The 12,877-nt window shown below is 40.8% G+C and overlaps 1 protein-coding gene across 3 annotated transcripts in view; it reads left to right on the forward strand.

The window, feature by feature from the left end:
* The window catches only part of ETV6 (ETS variant transcription factor 6), a 275,166-nt gene that overhangs the window by 153,162 nt on the left and 109,127 nt on the right, over window positions 1–12,877 (forward strand). Inside the window, exon 1 of one of the 3 annotated variants that reach the window (XM_070453633.1) lies at window positions 5,208–5,268. The exons of the other annotated variants lie outside the window; for them this stretch is intronic. The gene's annotated coding sequence lies outside the window, so the exon portion shown is untranslated. Of the gene's footprint in view, window positions 1–5,207; window positions 5,269–12,877 lie in introns of those variants that run through there. 3 annotated transcript variants of the gene reach the window in all.

Below are 12,877 nucleotides of genomic sequence, written 5' to 3' on the forward strand. Positions count from 1 at the left end.
GTTCTCCCAGTAGGTGCAAACTAATTGTTGAATGAATAAACATGCAATTATTTTATCAATGTGATATAAAGTTATGTTAGCACTTTAGTATCTATGTTATACTCACATTGATCATTTTGATTTGGCTATAGCCAAAGTCAGAATTCTCCTCTTTTAAGCTTTTGTGGGTCTTTTTCTTTTTTAATTAAATATTTGCTTTTACTTGTAATCCTATTAAATTTGATTTAAATTGGCTGAGGTAACTTTGATCTTATGTCTTCATCCCTGTCTAGAATTGCTTCTTTTTTGCTTTAGATGAGTATTCCCAGTAGGTCTTTATGTTAATTGTTTGGAAGCAAAAAAGATTGAATGGGACAGGATCAGTGAAAGAACCCTGTGGCATGCCGCTGGAGACTGCCTTCCAGGTAGGCACTGATGACCTTTATCATTAACAAGCATATTGTGGTTATGTAGTGTTTTATGGCATATACATCTCTTTGCCATAAATGACACATTGTCATTTTTGCCAGTATGAACAGTGGTACTACATTTCAGTTTAACCCATAAGAAAATGTCAAGACAAACTGTCAAGACAAACTGTATTTGCTGAAATCAAAATGTACTTTTTTGGCGCTTCTGAAAAATCTTTCCCAAGTACCCCCTTTTTGCTTTGCTACTCTCATGGTGAACCTAAAACCTTATAGTTAGGCTTACAGAAAAAAATCTTGGGTCAGAGATAATAATCAGATGGCTAGTCAATTTATATATTCTCTGTGCTTTCAGCAGAGAAAAAGAAGAATTGTAGTTTTGTGTGAGCAGAGTTTTTAAGCTGGAAAAACATCTAGAACCTATCTGAAATCCACTGAAAGCGTCTTGTACTGTTTTACTCATGACTGTGTATATTTGTGTTTTCTACCCCATTGAAAACTTGTAGGGTTTTATATTTTATTTTTCACCTTAAAATTGACTCTGTGGAATGTTCAGTAATGTCATGAAAAAATGGACTTGAGGATCACTGGGAAAGGCTTGGAAGCAATTCATTATGTAGATGTTTATGGTAACAGGTTCAGGAGGAGACAGCGTTTCTTGCTTAATGTGCTGTTTCTCTCTTTTCAGAACATTCTCCAAAAATTAACTTGTGACTATGATATCAAAAGAACATGTCCCCTTACTGTATAGCTCAGGGAACTCTACTCAAGTGCTCTGTGGTGACCTAAATAGGAAAGAAGTCAAAAAAGGGGAGGATATATGTATACATATAACTGGTTCACTGTGCTGTGAAGCAGAAACTAATACAACATTGTAGAACAACTATACTCCAATAAAATTTTTAAAAAAATCATCAATATCCTACCGAGACATATTATGGGATGGCTCACCCTCAGCCCCAAGAGAGGCATTGGCACTGAGTGGCCCAAGGCCATGCATTTGACAGGGCAAAAGTAGGAACTCGCAGGAGTAGATGGCCATATCTGTGATCTAACAGGAAGAACAAAAGAGCAGGAAGCAGAAAACCTGAATTTTAATCCTGACTCTTCAGAGAATTAGCTCTGTGATATTTGTCCAACTCAGCTTTGCCTCTTTGTCTTAAGCAGGAATTTTTATCCCACAGAGTTGATTCAAATGACACTTACAGAACTATATTTTAAGTTGTAAAGCAAATTCAAATAGAAGCACTTTCAGCATTGTTTTAAATTATTTTCATATAGAATGACTAAATATCTGTTGGAAGAACAAAAAACAAATGCCACCTTGGCTTGTATGTGTATAAAATGATATATAGGATAACCTCAGGCGTACTGATACAAGAAATGGAATTAAAGTATTTCCAGTGTGTAAGAAAAATATGGAAGTGTACATATGTGTAAAATAAAAACTGCAAATCTATTGACTCATTGAAGAAGGAGGTAGGAACTAGTTTTTAAGAAGCTAAGGGTATGTCATTCTAAGGAGTTTAGATTTAACCCTGAAAGCCAGGAAATTTAAAGAGGAGAGAGAGACTCCCTTGGCAGTCCAGTAGTTAAGACTCTGTGCTTCCAATGCAGGGGCACAGGTTCAATCCCTGGTTGGGGAACTAAGATCCCACATACCTCACATTGCAGAATAAAGATTACAATAAAGGAATGGCCAGATTCATGTTTAAAAGCTTTCATAGGCATAACCAGAGGATGGAATGAGATAAGAAGCTATGTATATGAAATGAGTTTGAGTCAGTTCTAGTGAGGCAGATGAACCTAGAACCTACTGTACAGAGTAAAGTAAGTCAGAAAGAGAAAATATTGTATATTAATGTATATGTATGGAATCTAGAATAATGATGCTGATGAACCTATTTGCAGGGCAGGAATAGAGACACAGACGTAGAGAACAGACTTTGGGACAGAACAGGGGAAGGGTGGGACACATTGAGAGAGTAACAATGAAGCATATACACTACCATACATAAAAATAGATTGCTAGAGGAAAGTTGCCGTATAACGCAGGGAGCTCAGCTCTGTGCTCTGATTACCTAGAGGGGTGGGATGGAGTAAGGGGTGGGAGGTGGGGGGGAGGTTTAAGAGAGAGGGGGATATATGTATACTAATGGCTGATTCATCTTGTTGTGTGGCAGAAACCAACACAGTGTTGTAAAGCAATTATCCTCCAATTAAAAACAAAGTTTAAAGAAATAAAGTGCAAAAAAAAAAAAAAAGGTTTAGATGGGAAAAAATGCAAGTCCAAACTGAAATAACATCGGGAAGGGGGGATGTTGTGAATGGGAAATACTCAAGTGATATTGTGTGTTCAGTGAGGCAGGTTTGGAGACAGATCAGATGAGGAGGGTAAGGGAAAGAAGCTGAAAAGATGCTCTTGGGGAGCCCATTATCTTGGGTGACAAGATGTGAAGGAAGATGTTGCCAGGAGGGGCTCCGCAAGAAGTGGGAGGGAAATCACAGACCCATGCGAGAGAATTTCAGGAGGGAAAGAATGATCCCACAGAGCCATGTGCTATGGGGAAGTGTGGTGAAAGGACTGAAGATGCCCTTGGCTTTTACAAGCAAGGAAGTCATCAGGGACCCAGGAAAAAACAATTGTTGAGGTGAGGAGAGGTGGGTAGAAACCTTATTTCTGTGGTTAATGTGGATAAAAGTGATTATAGGTGTCTCTTTGATAGACTATGAGTTGGAATCCATAAGAGAGAAGCCAGAGGGCAACAGTGGTTGAAAAGAGTGTTTTGATTTTTTTCTTAAAAAAAAAAAGTCTATAGGGGGAGTATAGTTGATTTACACGGTTCTGTTAGTTTCAGGTGTACATCAAGGTGACTCCGTTTTTACGTATATCTGCACTCTTTTTTAGACTCTGTCCCCATGTAAGTCATGACAGAGTACCCAGCAGAGGTCCCTGTGCGGTGCCATAGGTTCTCATTAGTTGTCTATTTTATGTATACTAGTGTGTATATGTCAGCCGCAATCTTCTAATTTATCCCTCTTCCCCCGGGATCCCTACATTTGTCTTCTGCATCTGTAACACTATTTCTGTTTTGTAGATAAGTTCATTTGTAACATTTCATTTTAGATTCCACATATAAGTGATATCATGTGATATTTGTCTTTCTCTGTCTGACTTACTTCACTCAGTATGATAATCTCTAGGCCTATCCATGCTGCTGCAGATGATATTATTTTGTTCTTTTTTATGGCTTTGTATATATCTATGTAGCCCATCTTTTTAATCTCTTGATGGATAGGTTTCCATGTCCTGGCTATTGTAAATAGTGCTGCAGTGAACCCGGGGGTGCGTGTATCTTTTCGAATCACAGTTTTCTCTAGATGTATGCCCAGGAATGGGATTGTGGATCATATTGTTGTTCTATTATTAGTTTTTTAAAGAACCTCTGTGCTATTTTCCATAGCAGCTGTACCAGTTTATGGTCCTACCAAAGGTGTAGGAGGGTTTCCTTAATGTTTTCTTTGTGTAATAGAAGATATTTGGCCGTGAAGAATTGTTGGTGAGAGCTGAAAATATGGGAGAAATAGGAGGTGATTTACGGAACTGGGTCTTGCAGAAGTGGGAGAAAGGGCAAGTTACAAATTAAAAATGGAGGTAGGTATTCTTTAGTGTTCAATAGGCGGAATAGCTATTCATTCCACTGGAACTAGAAGAAAAGCGGGTATAAATATAGGATAATTGTTTGAATGAGAGCAGGCTTAATAATTGATGGGAATTCCCCACAAAAATTCCTTTTTTTTTTTTTTCTGAGAAGATTGGATGGAGGGGCTGGTGGTGAAGGAAATGGGAGAGTGGCTGATGGTTCAGGGTCCTGGCACTGAGTCCCAGTGGGAGACCATGGCTTTGTATTGGCGCCGGTCTGTCTGTCTGTGTGGTCTTCCCAGTGTTGTTCAACAGCATGGTGTCGGAGGGGAGGCAGGACATGGTGAGACCCAGGCTGTCAGTAAATTCAGAGCAGCAGCCACAGGGGAGGCAGCACTTAAAATCCAGAGAAGTGAGGAAGCGAGCCATGTGCATTCCCAGGTAAATGCCTTCCAAGTGCAGAGAGCAGCAAAGGCCTTGAGGAGGGAATACGTTTGGTGTATTAAAAGGAGAGCAAGGAAGCAGGTGTATCTGAGGTGATGTGTGGCAGGTGAGGGACGGGAGTTTGGAGGGCAGGCTGGGAGGAAGAGGGTATGGGAGGACCCTCTGGTCCTGTATAATGGGTTTGGCTTTTACTTTGCCAATGAGAATTTTACGCAGAGGACTGACAAGTCCCCTACGTACCAACCTTCAAAGATACGAACTTTCGAAGATGGGAACATACACTCTCATGTCCAGTCCTGTCAATTAGTTCACGTGTCTGGGGTGCATCGTCACGTGTGTGCATCCTCTACAAGTGGATCCTCTATGGTACACGAGTGTGCTTTTGTGTACCATACAGGACTGAATAGAGTACAGTACAGTATCTTTTTAAAATTAATTTCATTTTTGGCTGTGCTGGGTCTTCGTTGCTGTGCAGGCTTTCTCTAGTTGCAGTGAGCAGGGGCTCCTCTCTAGTTGCTATGTGCAAGCTTCTCATTGTGGTAGCAGGGCAGGAGCTCTAGGGTGCACGAGCTTCAGTAGTTGTGGCATGTGGGCTTAGCTGCCCTTTGGTATATGGGGTCTTCCTGGACCAGGGACCGAACCTGTGTCCCCTGCATTGACAGGCGGATTCTTAACCACTGGACCACCAGGGAAGTTCAGTAGCGAAGTATCCTTATTTCAAGTCCAGGATATCTGGAAGCAAGAATAAAAGCAGCAGTGATGTAACTTCTCAAGGTACTGAAAATGTTTTCTTTATTTTTTGTTTGTTTTCTATGTATTATTTGTGTGAAAAGTATTGTAAACCTATTACAGTACAGTACTATACAACCGATTATGTTAGTTGGGGACCAAAGCTAACTTTGTTGAACTTATGAACATGTTCTCGGAATTGGAACTCATTCATATGTAGGAAAGAAAAGTGAAGTCACCCAGTCGTGTCTGATTCTTTGCGACCCCATGGACTGTAGCCTACCAAGTTCCTCCGCCCATGGGATTTCCCAGGCAAGAATACTGGAGTGGGTTGCCATTTCCTTCTCCAGGTGACCTTCCCGACCCAGGGATTGAACCCAGGTCTCCCGCATTGGAGGCAGACACTTTATCGTCTAAGCCACCAGGGAAGTCCATTGGAGGTATAGACCTCCGACAGGGTTTCTGCCGTAAGCCGTGTGAGGTCACTGTGGAACCGCAGAGCAGGGCCCCTCACCTGCTGCATGCAGGGCGTGTCATTCATTCACACAAGCGCACTGTGAGGTTAGTAAAATACAGCAGGAAGCATGTTGCTAGGAGAACAAAGAACCGGAGCTCATATGTAGGGGACTTATTGTATTCTGACTTAGACTTTTTTTTTTCTTCTTTTTTCCGTTTATTTTTATTAGTTGGAGGCTAATTACTTTACAATACTGTAGTGGGTTTTGTCATTCATTGACATGAATGGGCCATGGAGTTACATGTGTTCCCCATCCCTATCCCCCCTCCCACCTCCCGTATTCTGACTTAGACTTTTAAAGGGTGATTCTAGCTGCTGTGGGGATAAGAGGAAGATAGGCGGAGTGTTGAAAGCAGAGAGGCCCCTTAGGAGCTGGGGAACATTAAGTCTGGAAAGACATGATGGAAGGTCAGACCAAGCATGTTCTACCTCAGGGCCTTTGCACTTTCTGTTCTCTGTGTCTGGGCTGCTCTTCTCCCCCATAATCCCATGGTCCACACCTTCCCCTCCTTCAGATGAATGCTTAAATGTGAAGTCTTCATAGCAGCCCTTACCCCTTCAACCCACATACCCAATACCACCTCCACCATTGTAATTCAAGGCTAATGGCAACACTAATGCTAGTTTTCCTTACTGTAGCTCCCATTTTGGAAAGGTGTGGTACATCAAGCTTCACATACCTTCCTCTGCAGAGTAGAAGAATGCCATGAAACCGTGGGGCTGGTTTCTTGGCTCTTCATGTAGCAAACAGCCTTGCATTCGGCTGGCGCCAGTCTTTGCATCTTTTTTTAGCCCCGTCGCTCACACTCTTCACAATCTTCCAGCTTAAACTCTTGAGTAACTCTGGACATTGGAGTTAGCTGGGAACTTGAGAACCAGATGAAGGATACTGCCAATAGCATGCCTTATGTGCTTGGCATCTAATTTTGGCACTTGTTTTAGCAGGTTTGATTGCATAATTCAGCCATTGGCTACAAAAAGTGACCACATATCCAGGGGAAAAGGAGGATTTGGAAGCACAGGATAGAAGCTGGTCTTGGGATTCAGAGGATGTGCTCGGATTCTTGTTTTTTTTAAATGTACCTGCATATCCAACACTCTTGGGATTATTCCAGATCTTACACATCAACCATCACTTCCTTTGGGGAGTATGGTGTGATGCTGTTATTCATGGTCCTTTCTACAAAGTCTCCGTTTTTATTATATCTTTTGTGCCTGAATCCCATGTTTTGCAATAGTTTCTCTCCTACAAAATCTGTATCAATTAAGTACAACTTAATTTGTTTTCCCACTTTTCCCTAATTAAACACATGCTATATAAACTGCTATTCAGAACGTCTGATAAATATGAGATAACTGAAAATAGCACATGTAATTGACACCATTCTAAAATAAAACAAACAGTTTTCAGATTCAGTCCTTATATTCTCATTGTGCATCAATAATAGGATTTCTGACATAAATACATGTCAGATGTATACATACACACACACACACACACACACACACATATAGGGGAGGTACTATTTCATGATTAATTTTACTTTCATTTAAATTTCACCTTTAAATACTGAGTATAAGTATATGCTGGCCTTGTGTTCATATATTTGAAGTAAAGATAAATGGACAACTTTAAAGGAGCACTGTATTGAACATGGCACAATATGTTAAACAATTAGATAATCTAAGGGATGGTATAACTCTGTATCCTTTTACACATTTAGTGGCACAAAGAAACCATAGGGACAAGAAAGCAATTGAGAAGAAACCCATTCAGGACTGAAATGAGAGCCCTTGGTTGCTGACAGAATCTCCCCTTGACTTCAGACTCGAGACAGACTAAGAAGTCTGTCAGTATACAGAAACCACTGGATTCCTGGTTGGCAGGATGAACAGTGGCATCAGGAGAGATGATAAGAAATTGGCTCGTGCCAGTTGGGGTTGTGGGGGCCAGTCTGAAGTAAACAGGGTGGGCAGGAGGCTGGAAATCTAGTTGGGTGTTGCGGCTACGGGCCAGGAGCTAGAGATCAGAACCAGAGGCTGGAAGCTGAGTCTAGAGATGAAATGATTAACACATTTTCTGAAAATCATGTTTCGCAGATAAGTTCCTAGGATGCTTTCCTTAAACAGAGGGATTTCTATATTTTTGAATGCACAAACATGCTGTTTCTTGAGAACCCTCAGCTCATTTCTAAGGGAGAGATTTTTATGGTTGTTTGTTTTGGTTTTATTTCTCTAAAAAAATATTTATTTGTTTATTTGGCTGCATCAGGTCTTCGTTGCATCATTTGGGTTCTTTCATTGTGGTGCACGGACTCTCTCGTTGCGGCACACATGCTCCAGAGCTGGGGCTTGGTAGTTGCAGCACACGGGCTTAGTTGCTCTGTAACATGTGGAATCTTAGTTCCCCGACCAGGGATCAAACCCACGTCCCCTGCATTGCAAGGCAGATTCTTAACCACTGGACCACCACCTGAATATTTACGTCACTAATAAGCACCTGCATAACTGATACTGTCACCGGTACTCAGATGCTGAAATTACCAGCGGAGGTTGCTGGAGGAGACCTTAAGTCCAACTGTGACCCCCAGACCCCAAAGAGTCTGAAAAGTGTAAGGGGGAGTATGTCCATGAGTCAAATTTAATATTCCACGTGCCCCATGGTAATTCTATATTTGAGGACAATATTGTAAGGTTGGTTAAGCTAGGGAAGCCCAAGATTGCTTGCTTTTGGCTGGAGTTACAGACGTGAGAGTAAATCAGTTATTCCTTGTAAGTGTTCTTGGGGAAGAAAAATCTTTCAAAAACAGTCCCTGGAGCTACATTGTGCAGTACAGTTAGCCACCGGCCACATGTGGCCGTTGAGCGCTTAAAACACTGCTAATCCTTCTTGAGCGCTGCTCTGAGTATAAATGTACTCCAGGCTTCAGCAACTCAGTATAAAACCTTACAGATCTCACTAGTCTTCATGCTGGTTACATGTTTAAATGATAGGATTTTACATGTTGTTGTTCAATTGCTCAGTCGCATCTAACTCTTTGAGACACCATGAACTGTAGCCCATCAGACTCCTCTGTCCATGGAGTTTACCAAGCAAAAATACTAGAGTCGGTTGTCATTCCTTCGCCAAGGGATCTTCTCAAGCCAAGGGGTTGAACCCACATCTCCTGAATTAGCAGGCAGATTCTTTACCACGGAGCTACCTGGGAAGCCTATTTTACATATAGATTGGGTTAAATGAAATATTTTATTAAAGGTAATTTCAACTGTTTCTTATTCTTTTTACCATGGGGACTAAAACAATGAAAATTACATTATCTGGTTCATGTTACATTTTTATCAAAAGTGCCTGTCAACAGTGAGAGATTTCTGGGTGGTGAAAAGGTTGGGACGGGTTCATTCTGCCCACAAACAAAGTTAAGATCAGAGACGTTAGACCATTTGCTCAAGATCACACAGCAAATTGGGAGCTAAGCTAGGATTAAGCCAGTATATTTTCTGTTACCCAAAACAGCCTCAAGGATCACAGTGATTTGTTTTACTGGTAAAATGGCTGCTTTGAGTAAAAGCCAAGACTCTTGTATATAGATTGCTAGCAGTTTTCCAAAGCACGAACCCTCACTTCTGTCCTCCAGTATCAAATCCAACCAAAAACAAATTAAAGAGAAAAAAAAGAAAAGAGAAAAGCTTGCTCTTAAAGGACCCAGGGAGAAATCCCAGTTTTCCTTCTTGAGTAGATTTCTTTCACACCAGCATCCTGAAATGGAACATTAATTACTGAAGAAAACCGCAGTAAGAAAACACTGACCAGGAGTCCAGCTTTCATTCATCATGCTTTCCCCTTCAACACAGCAAGAGTTGTTTCAACAAATAGCCATTAAGAGATTAAGGCTGACCAGGAATAAAATGTTTCGGTCCCTAGGCAGCTCACTTGACCTCATTTTCTCAGAATTAGGGCCCCCAACGGTATGTGTTTAGCATGAAGCTATGTTAATTCTACATCATGTTACTCTGAAAAGCTTTTAAATATATTTCTAAAAATATTGAACTAATAAGACTTTAATGTGGCTAATAATCTTAGTAATATCTTGCCCACAAATAGGGTCTTTTTTCCCCTCCATGGTGTGTAACCAAACCCAATAATTCTATCATTTTAAAAAAATTGTAAAAAGTGATCTATGAAGTGTAGCAACGACATGGGCACTTGTGGATTGTCATTGGATGAAAGGAAGCTTATAGCATTTTGTGTGGTTGGCCCTGCGTCCCTTCTCCCCAAAGGCATCGTCACTTCTCCTCTGATAATGTTGATTCTTCTGGTTATCAATATTGTTATACATAGAGTTTAAACAGGTAACAATTCTACAACGTTAGTTACAAAAACCTTCCGTGCCCCTACTCTTTTGTTCCCACTCTTGATTTCCTGCTCATTGGAGGCAAACACTTGTAAATATTTGAACTGGTTCTTTTGTCATTTACCTCCAATTCTTGAACCAGCTGCCAGTGTTGCTATTTTTTTATTTTTCACCTCTAGACATTATCTCATGTTATCCCATCATGGAAGATGACTGTTTATCCTTTTGTCCTTCACTGCAGCCCCTACGATGGAAGCATCCCAATAATCATGATTTTGGATAGATCAGTATTTAGTGTTTACATCCTGTGATTAGATAAAGTTATTTGCATCTGATTCACATACTCTGGTGGCTCAGACAGTGAGGGATCTGCCTGCAATGCTAGGAGACCCAGGTTCAATCCCTGGGTTGGGAAGATCCACTGGAGAAGGGAATGGCTACCAACTCCAGTGTTCTTGCCTGGAGAATCCCATGGACAGAGGAACCTGGCAGGCTATATAGTCCATGGGGTCTCAAAGAGTCAGACAGGACACAGCTGAGCGACTGACACTTTCACTTTCATATACTCTCTTAAGATGACTTTTCCTGTAACTTTGTTTCTGCTGGGGTTAATAACTATGATGTACTTAGCATTTTAATGCACATAGTACTTAGTTTTTCATGAGCTTGTTGCTAATTCAGACTCTGCCTCACCTCCGTCTTGGTCATTCGGATGCAGTAGGTGTCACAAATCCTGAAACAGAGCCTCTCAGAGCCTTCCACCTGCTCTGATCTTGGCTTAACTTGGTGCCCAACTGCCATCTGGACCTTTCTTCCCTTTATCTTTTCTTTGAGTCTGATTCAGTTTCCTGAATGCCATGCTTTTCTCTGCTTTAGTTTATTCCCTATTTTAATAGAGAACCATTTCCAATAGCTTCCAGAAGGGAGAAGGTAGCCAGTAAATTTTTTGAGACCTTGACTGTCTGAAAATATCTTTTTTTCCCTATCCTTGATGATTTGAGTATACAATTCCAGGCAGGAAGTAATTCTTCCCCCAGAATTTTGAAGGCTTCTCTCCATCACGTATGGTCCAGTGGCACTACTGTTGAGATGAGCATGCCATTCTGACTCTTAGTCCTTTGTGTGAAACTATTTTTGTTTGCCTGTTTGTCCTCCGGGAAAATTTTTATTCTTCAGGTTGTAGGATTTCCCTGTCATGTCCCATGGTGTTGGGTCTGTGTTAATTGTTTCATGTCATTTCAATCAGCCTGTTCATTTCTTTCAGTTCTGGGAAATTTCCTCTTCTGTTTTCTTTCCCTGGGACTCCCATTATTAGGGAATTGGTCCTGTAATTGTCTCATCTTTTTTGTTTTCCACCTACTTATATTTTGAGATCTTCTTTGAGAGATCGCTCCACTTTTATTTCCTACTACTTCTATTGAATTTTTATTCCTGACATCTTATCTTTAATATACAACTGCATTTTTTTTTTGTCGTTGTTCTGGACATGTTCCTTATTATAGCATTTTGTCTTTGTTTCAGAGTTACAATATATTCTCTTATCAAAACATAATTATTCTGCTTTTTTCCATCTTCCCTACATTGTCTCTGTTTTCTCCATATTGCCTTTTTCTGTTTGTTGGCTAGTTGGTTTTGTTTTGCTATCTGTCTTTTATGCTGAAACTTCTGGTGATCTCAGCTTGCTTGCTCATGTTGTCTGCTTGCCTGCTCAGCTGGCGGCATGCTGATTGGAAATTCTACATCCATGGTTGGGCTTGTCCATAAGAGTAACCAGCCTGGGCGTTTCCTTGAGATACCTATAGTGTGAATATCTCCAGGTTTTTTGTCTTTGGCTGCTCAGATTCCCCAGAGATGAATGATGCTTCAGTAACCATCCTAGAGACCATGTAAGTCCAGCTGCCAACATCCTGGGAGTGCAGTGGAGAAGGGGTCGGGAGGTCTTAATGGTCAGTGTACACACATTCTTTTACTCCTCCATGTATAAATGTTCAGTTAATTCCACTTAGTCATTTTAGTGTCAACTCTTTGGGATGTATTGTACTTTACTGACTCTAGTGCATGAACTTGTAATCTCCTGCCAGGGTAGGGGAGGTGCGTAATATGATGGTCCAGGGTTTCAGACGTAACCCACACCACTAGCTCCAGGATGCTGCCCTCTACATCGAACTATTTCACAGCTTTCCCTTCTATGAGTGTATAATTCTGCCTTCTCGGCTCTTCCAAGTAAATTACCATTGGTTCATCTGCTTTCAAGTTTCTGGCTTGTTTTTCTGTTCTATTCTCCACCCTTTCCCCCATAATTTCTTCCTCTCATCTCCTCTTCCTGATGTCTTTGTCTTTGTGCTTTCTTAAAAATCTCTTTGCCGTTGTTTTAGAGGAGTCTGGGGAAAGAGAGTAGAGCTAAAATTAACTTCTTCAAACTCTGATAAACTCTGACAATCTCTCTGCCATAGGGAGATTATCTAAAATATATGTTTTCTTATATATGTCAACCTACACCTTCTCAGGAAGAAACTTCACTGTCAGTTGAAATTATTATTACTATCAATAATTTTTTTTAAGCCTTGACAAGTTCACCTTGGATCACAAATGTTGCTTGTGTATATTTTTTGTAAGTTGTTCCACAAGGGGCAGGTAGTTGTCTCTTTGTGTTCCTGTGTCCAGTGAACGGAAACAAGTTGTTTCATCTCCTTTGTTATAAGAAATCAAAGGAATAATCTGAGACTCCGTCCATCTCTTCCAGGTTGTCCATTTTATTGGCACATAGTTGTTCATAACAGTCTCC

This window comes from Odocoileus virginianus, chromosome 23 (assembly GCF_023699985.2).
Source record: "Odocoileus virginianus isolate 20LAN1187 ecotype Illinois chromosome 23, Ovbor_1.2, whole genome shotgun sequence".
Lineage (NCBI taxonomy): Eukaryota > Metazoa > Chordata > Mammalia > Artiodactyla > Cervidae > Odocoileus > Odocoileus virginianus.